This window comes from Lampetra fluviatilis, chromosome 25 (assembly GCF_964198595.1).
Source record: "Lampetra fluviatilis chromosome 25, kcLamFluv1.1, whole genome shotgun sequence".
NCBI lineage: Eukaryota > Metazoa > Chordata > Hyperoartia > Petromyzontiformes > Petromyzontidae > Lampetra > Lampetra fluviatilis.
Window position 1 is genome coordinate 10,907,780 of NC_136299.1, and position 7,608 is coordinate 10,915,387.

Genomic DNA, 7,608 nt, shown 5'->3' on the forward strand with positions numbered 1-7,608 from the left:
AGCTTCGGTTTCAGTGTAATGACCATGGTTAGGGCAAGCTCACTAATTACACTATCAATTTCACGGGAATGCTACACGGACCGTCGGTGTGGAGTTGTGGGCCGACGCGAGGGTTACGGGGGGGGGGGGGGGGTGGGGGCACTGGTCACGCAGTAAGGTTACGTCAATGGCTCCTTCCAAGAGTTATTTCTACAACTCATTTCAGTCTTCCGTGCCTCGCGATCGGCAAAAAGCACCACGAGTATGAAGACCAGGGCTGGCCAGCGAAAGGCCATTTTTGTAAAGGTTTTGCGGCGGCGCTCGGCAATTTAGCGTTTCAGGTGGATTAAAGCTATCGAATGTGTGGCGATTAAACATTTTGTTGATATTTCTAAAGCGATGCGTAAGAGTTGGGGGGGGGGGGGATATGCTTCGCGGCATGTGTGAGCTCGCATGGAAATTTGCAAGGAATTCACGAGATTGTAAAATATCCGGAATTTATGTATTATAACAAATGAATAATCACACATGCATGCTGCTGTGTGTGCACGCATACCATGTATATTTATATCCACTTAGCGAGTTTTTTTTTCCTCTCTCTCTCGGAAAATGTCAGTTTTCCGTGCTTTCTATCCCCCAAGTTGGTGAAAATGTTCATCCTATTCACTTGGGGTGTGTGCACTGAGTGTTCACACTGTCAGATCCTTGATTGCAGTGCCAAAGCAATAAATCATGACACTTGTAATAAGCACATGTCAGCCTTCAAATACATATCCGTTTTTTTTTCTCTCTCTCTCTCTCGTCTCAAAATTCCGCAGGAATATCGCCTCGGAATGAAAGCTAAGGCCAACGTGACGATATTAACGGGCGGGATTGTGATAGTTTTGCAATGCGCGTTGTGTTCGAGTGCGTTTTCTTGGATTGTAGAGGCAACTTTTATTTTGGGATCCGCGCATTACTCTGCGGGGCGAAGTGTCACGAAGATTTCACACTGCTGCTCTATCCAGCCATTTCCACACACATGTCGGTTTTCCCTGCAGCCTGTAATGAAAGCTCTCGCCACCTTTACAATCGAATTTGATTTCACTGCAAGGCACCACAATGTGATACATTCTCATGTTTGTATTGGCTGTTGAGGTCACGTGACCTATTTTGATTACAACGTGGTATATACAAATAAATTTAAATAATTATTAAAGGGGTGCACATGCAATTCTACACGTGGATCACGACTTGTGAGAATACATTTTAATCGATGAATCAATCGTTACATCTCTAGTTTTCACTGCACACTATCGTTTTGTCTCCTACACACATTCGGCAAAGAGGAATTGGCCAAACATCACAAACAGAGAGTTCTCCCAAAAACGATCTTGAGGCTCGGTACATTTTCCTTGGGTGAAACATATGATGCATTGTTAGAGATGCATGCTTTTTCTTCTTCATAATATCGTTAAGAATATTAAGAATATGGAATTTTGGTATTTGTGCCCTGCTCATAACAAGTATAGTGTGCAAGTGGGTCTGGGGGGGGTGTAATTCTCCATGTAGTTTTACGAATTTAAGTAATCTGCAAGTAACTTTTATTTTGTCGTTGTCAATGTGGACCATGACGCACGGCCTACTCCTCATCGAATGACGCCACCGCATCCCCGTGGTCGGTAAACGGCCTCGGTATTAACCAGAGAGGCCCCTTGGGCTGAAACGAGGAACTTCTGCAGCGAGCGGGCAAATTCGCTCAATGCACGGCCAGGGGCTCGTGTTTCGAATGCCACTGGACATAAGCGACAGATGGGTCTCGTTTGAATTCTGACCTGACGCTTGAAACACTGACGCCGAGTTGATTTCATCCCCCGTCAATGCGTGGACCACGGATGCTCGCACTTGATGCGGAGTCAATCGCGGCGAAGTCCTCGCCGTTGTACAGCGTCTTGCTTGGATGAAACCTCTGGACACAGCAAGTAATGAGAAAGGACACAAAACCCACTTTGCACCTGCCATTTTCCTCAGACGGTGTATACGCGCGTGCATCTCACGGGCACATCTGTAACAGGCATCGCGAAGCCTTTAAATTAGTGTTGAATTACCAGGTCCGCTGTGTAAGCAGTCTATCTATATCGCCTGAACGTGTGAATAACTGGGATGGGCTGTTGGTGGGTTGGCGAGTGAGGGCCGAGGTGAGTGAGTGGGTGTCGGAATCTCTACTCGAGGACAAAAAAAAAAGCACAACAAAGTAAAGCCTTCCTTGACGTGACGATCCAACATCAGTGGGCACGCACAGACCCACACGAGAGAGAGAGAGGTTCATCATGAGCACGCCAATTTTGAATCGTCCCCCCCCCCCTACCGCGTGTACACAGGCCTCCGCTGCTGCTGCTGCTGCTGCAGCTCGTAACCGCTGCCACCCCGATGCTGAGCACGAATCTCGAGGGGGGAGACGGTGAACAGAGCTGCTACATTTTTTTTCGATTTAAAGCTTTCGTGACCGCAGGGATTCATCTTCTTGGTTCTTTCGGTAAAGTCACGTAGAAGGGAAGTAATACAATAATAAAAATAAAACATAATAAAATAAAATAATAAAATAACAAAATAATATAATATCTTTTAATGAAATGAAATAATATTTTTTTACGTTTTCTTTTTATTATTTGATCACTTCCCTTCTACGTGACTTTCCCGAAAGAACCAAGAAGAGAGCCGCTCATCTCTGCCCGCTTGCTGGGCACAGCCGAGGCTCGCTACGCCGCCCCGCGATGCCCGATTCGGCTCCCTTGTCCCGTGTCCCATTGGGCTCAGTCGGCGACCGCTCTAAACCCCCGCTGCGACTCTCTCTCTCTCTGCTGCGACGCTTGCGCTTTTTTGTTTTTGGAGTGGATAAGCGGGCAGCGGTGCCATCCCACTTCACCCCCTCCCCACCCACCCCGCGCCTGCTCCCCCCTTTGTGGATATCCTCACCTAGTCTTGGCGTGGACAGCACGCAGGACATTCATAGAAGACACGTGCGGGCGTGCTGATTCTTCTTTCGTACGGCTGATGTAGACGCAGAGCATCAGCTACGATTTCTCGTCCAGGTGGCCGAGCCACAGATGACCGCGTCAGGAGCTCGTGGAGTGGTATCGCTGTGATGTCTCCTTCGTATTTGTGGATCGGGGCATTATGTTTTGTACGGTCCGTTCTGGAGGACCACAGTCACACACTGGAGAGTTTTTTTTATTTCCCATTTGTGCATCAGGTGTCCGCATCTGCCATGGCTTGTGCAGTGGATGCGGTTTAGGGTGGACCACGAGCTTCGTGGAAGATCAAACCGAGGGAGCTTCTACGTTGGGTCTTTCACGAGGTGCGTGCGGGTGTGCTGATGGGCGGGTCGCTCATTTTCCTTTCCTGCATTGAGTCGGACTGTAAAGCTCTCTCCGTGAACTGACAATTTTGGTGGTCATCGCCCATCTGATGGTGATGTTTTCACGGCATTGTAAATTCTGGTATAATACTAATTATTATTTTCAGCCCTGTTGTCAATCTACTGCTGGACGAAGGCGGATTTCCCTAAGTCATGTCAGTCATTGTTTGACCATGCTTCACCACTCTTGTGAAAATTAATTCCCCACCCCTCCCCCTCCCCAAGTACAAGTTCATGAACAACATCAATATGAATCGCAGGTTTTATTTAGACAAAAAAATGTTTAAATTTTCTCATTTATAACCCTTTCATGGCACAGTTCCTGAGAACTCAGGGCACTTCCAGGATGTTTTCTCTCCCAAGCAACCCCTGTATATTCCATCGAGCCCCAGGGTGCAGCCGCGATAAGCACGAACGGTTATGCATAGTGCGAAAGAAGTTCCACATACACAAATACACGAGAACGCCCTCACCCCCTTGGAATGAAATGTCCTCGCTGGGAAAGAGACTGTGGGACTGGCAACTCACTTGGTAATGTTGAGGATCTCTTTTTGACATGCGTAGGTCATGAGCCCAATGAATCAGTCACTGAGTCAGAAACCGTTTTGTTCTTCCAGGTGAAAAGCCAATGAGACCAACAGTTGTATTCTTGGTTCTTTCGGTAACGTCACGTAGAAGGGAAACGATACAACAATACAATTTTCAAGAAATGTTCTTGCTCTGGGTTTCACACCTGATGATGATTGCTTTTGTTGCAATCGAAACGTCGTGAGTATTTTATTGTTTATTTTTTTATCATTTCCCTTCGTGACTTTACCGAAAGAACAAATAATATGAATCCCTGCAGTCACGAAAGCTTTAAATTGAAAAGTTTTAAACTTTTATTTAAGGGGATCCTGGGTAACCACATCAACAACAAAAAACAACAATTTGCAAAGTGTCTTAATGCCATTGCATATCATGACTCTTTTAGAAGGCAAATGCAGGAACAAAAAATTGACGCAAAATGTGCACGGAAAAAAAAACGTTACAATTGTAAATAAACCTAAGCAAGCCTCACATGCAAGTTCTTAAAATTAACATCTTGAAATTAACATCAAGTTAGCACGCAAGTCTTCATAATAAACTGGTATTGGACAATTAAGTTGTCCTGTTTTGTCATGTACAACACGAGTAATAACAATTAGACAATTAAAATAGCAACTTTTGTTTGAGATTGTAATACCATACCAACGTGATGTGTATTACACTTGTGTCCAGTATGATAGTATTACCTCTGCTATTCACTTACATTGATTCAGCAACCGCAAGATGAGATTGTATTAATGTTTGTTACTAAATGGGAACATTCGCGCACATACACAAAGACATAGATTCCCCGTTATAGCCTTTAACATGATTGGGGCAAGTGCTGTAAGCGAGGACCTATTATGGCCGACATGGCACACGAAAGGGTGAGTGGCTAGCAACACACCCGGCCGTCTTTGTCTCTCCCAATGTTGTCATTTTCACACCACACCAGGTACTCATTTAAAGCTGAGTCGACCTAGGGGAGGCCCCCAGAACCAGTTCCGAAAATCGTCACTGCCCTTGGCCATGAGCAGGAATTGAACTCGGGTCGCCGGGTTCGTATCGCAGCGCGCTAACCACTACACTACCCCTCCGCACCATTCACAGACGCGCGTACACACGCCACGTGTACACTCGCGCGTACACACGCCACGTGTACATACGAACCTGACATTGGTTTCTAGCTGTGAGCACGACACTGAAACGTAGACTATAACACAACAGCACAGGTCATTAAAATCAGACGCTTGCTAGCTGGCCACAGAGCAGCAACGTGTTATTGTCCACACATTTGCAAAGCAGTCAGATCGTGGCAGAGCAACTGACAAAGCGCCCAGAGAGCTTTGTCCTCTCCATTCGAATCGTGAAAAGGTCACGAGATGGTTTGTCCCTTTGGTGACATTTTGGTAAAGACCAACGCAGCAGGACTCGGACGAAGTCCACCTTGGCCGGTGTCACACACGGGGCCCTGTCGTGCTGTTGTGGAAGGTCACCGTTAGATTTCCTCTTCTTCATATTTGTAAATATATATTTTAGATACATTCCGCTTTCTTCTGCCAGCAGTATGACGAGCGTGCCTCTGACATGAAAAAAAAATCATTAAAAAGAAACGCGGCGAAAATGTTGGATTCGTAAATTAACTGTGTTTAAAACGTAAGATGCATTCTACGGTCCCCATTGTAGCTTGTTTTATGGGGGAAAAAACATTATAATATCACAATAGAGTTTGTATGTGTGGCAGTGTGCAATATGGGGGGTGGGGTTCTATGATCAGGGAAAATGGAGATAATTTTTTGTTATTGATCTTTTTGCAGAGGGATTAGAGAGATAAAAAAAATTACAACGCATCTGATGAGAGGTGGGGGTTGGGGGGGGGGCTAGATAGGGGTAGAACTATCCTGGGGCCTAATAATCAGGGGCCCCCCAAAAGTTACAAGTAAATCCGTTTAAATTGACTTGATAGTTCTGTGAGTAAATCTATCGTCAGCGTCAATAACATGGAACCGGAATCTCCCGGAACTGCTCTCAAAAAGATATTAATTAAATTGATGGCGACACGCGAAATTTACGTGATGGAAAGTGAATGCAAGGATGATGAATGCATGCTAAAGATGGCGACGAGCGATGTAAAGAATGCACGTGGGCCTCCAGTCAATATTATTTTCCGGGACCCCAAGTTTCTATCGATGGGCCTGAGCGTAGGTACAAGAGTCGCGGCGTTAATGCCACGAGTTCTATAAACTATTTTTATTTTATTTTACCAGGTAAGGCCCACCGAGCGACATGACTCTTTTTCAGAAGCGACCTGGCTATCACAAATGATAGCTCAGAGAAAGTGGCTTATCACGTGGAAATTGAAAGCAACTGGAGGACCCGGAGAAAAAGCCACGGAACTACGGGGAGAACACGCAAACTCCAACTGTACAGCACGCTTCAGGGTCGGCATGAAACCCACGTCCTCCTGCATACCAGGTGAGGCAGTTCACATCTCGTTCGCGACCGCGGCCTCCTGGCCACTTTGCGCCGCCGCTGCCGTCGGCGCAAGTCGGTGCCATCGCGGTTTCTCCGCGGGACATCACCGACGAGTCTCCGGCGCTCGTCAGGCGCGTTAGCATTGCGGTGCGGAGACGTGGCGGCACGGCGCAGCCCTTCGCCGGGACCACCGCACGCTCGCCGGGGACCACACAGCCCCCGGTCAAGACGCGTCACTCTGTTGATTTTCGCCGCCGCCGCCGCGTCCTCCCATATTCCCGTCGTCTCTGTTTTTGCGAAGCGCTCGGCCCCGCTCGCCCGCCCGCTTGCTGATTTATTTATCAGCGGTTTCCATAAAGTCCCACCGTGCCAGCCATCCCGGCTGTAACCGCCGCTTGAAGCATTGACAAATGACGCGACATGGCACCGCGTCGCCGTTGCCATCGTATTAATTTGACGGCGCGTTCGTGGATTTTTGCGCGTGCCTGCCTTCTTATTTATTTATTTAGTTGTCGTGCTTTTTTTTTTACATATATACGTGTTTTTTCTGAGTTTTTTTGACATCTGAAAGAAGATCGTCGGCGACGCGTCCGTCGCCGCATGCCTGGTTTTATCCAGCGTTAACAAAAGCTGTCGTTTTCCCCTCCGACGCGACGCTTGTCCGTTATCATGAATCGCGTTTGGTTTGCAATTAGCGACCACGGGGGTTGAAACGGGCCGATTGTCGTCCCGCGATCAACTGACATCGCCGGGAACGTTTCCTTCGACTTTCACACATCGCCACGGAGAGAAACAACGTGAAATAAAACAAGGGCAACAAAATACCGTGCGATAAGGGAGTGTGGGAGCCCTCCGTGCCATCAATCTTTCCCTCCTCTGCTCGAGCCGGGCTCTGTGCGTGCGCCACGCGCTCGCGGTCGCTCTCCGGCGTAGGCCCTGTCTGAATCTGATGTGTTTGCTGGAGATGTTTAAGTGATTTTGTCAGATGCCATCACCACACTCTGCATATTTCCCCAGAAAAGCGAGCGAGCGTTAACCTTGTCAGTGGAAGCGTCCGACGACATTAATCAAAACGAAATTACCATCCCCTCGTTCTTGCTCGCTCGCTCTCTCTCTCTCTGCCACCTTCCTTCCCTTCTATTCCTTTGCGCAAAAATATGTTATTGCCGACCTTGGAGTTTCACATTAAC

At 47.4% G+C, this 7,608-nt stretch overlaps 1 long non-coding RNA gene across 1 annotated transcript; it reads left to right on the top strand.

Moving 5' to 3' along the window:
* Positions 1 to 3,215: 3,215 nt before the first annotated feature.
* Positions 3,216 to 6,249, top strand: LOC144941910 (uncharacterized). The gene is made up of 3 exons (XR_013639289.1): positions 3,216 to 3,316; positions 4,899 to 5,001; positions 6,211 to 6,249. It is a non-coding gene; the product is annotated as an uncharacterized LOC144941910 (long non-coding RNA).
* The last annotated feature ends 1,359 nt before the right edge of the window (positions 6,250 to 7,608 follow it).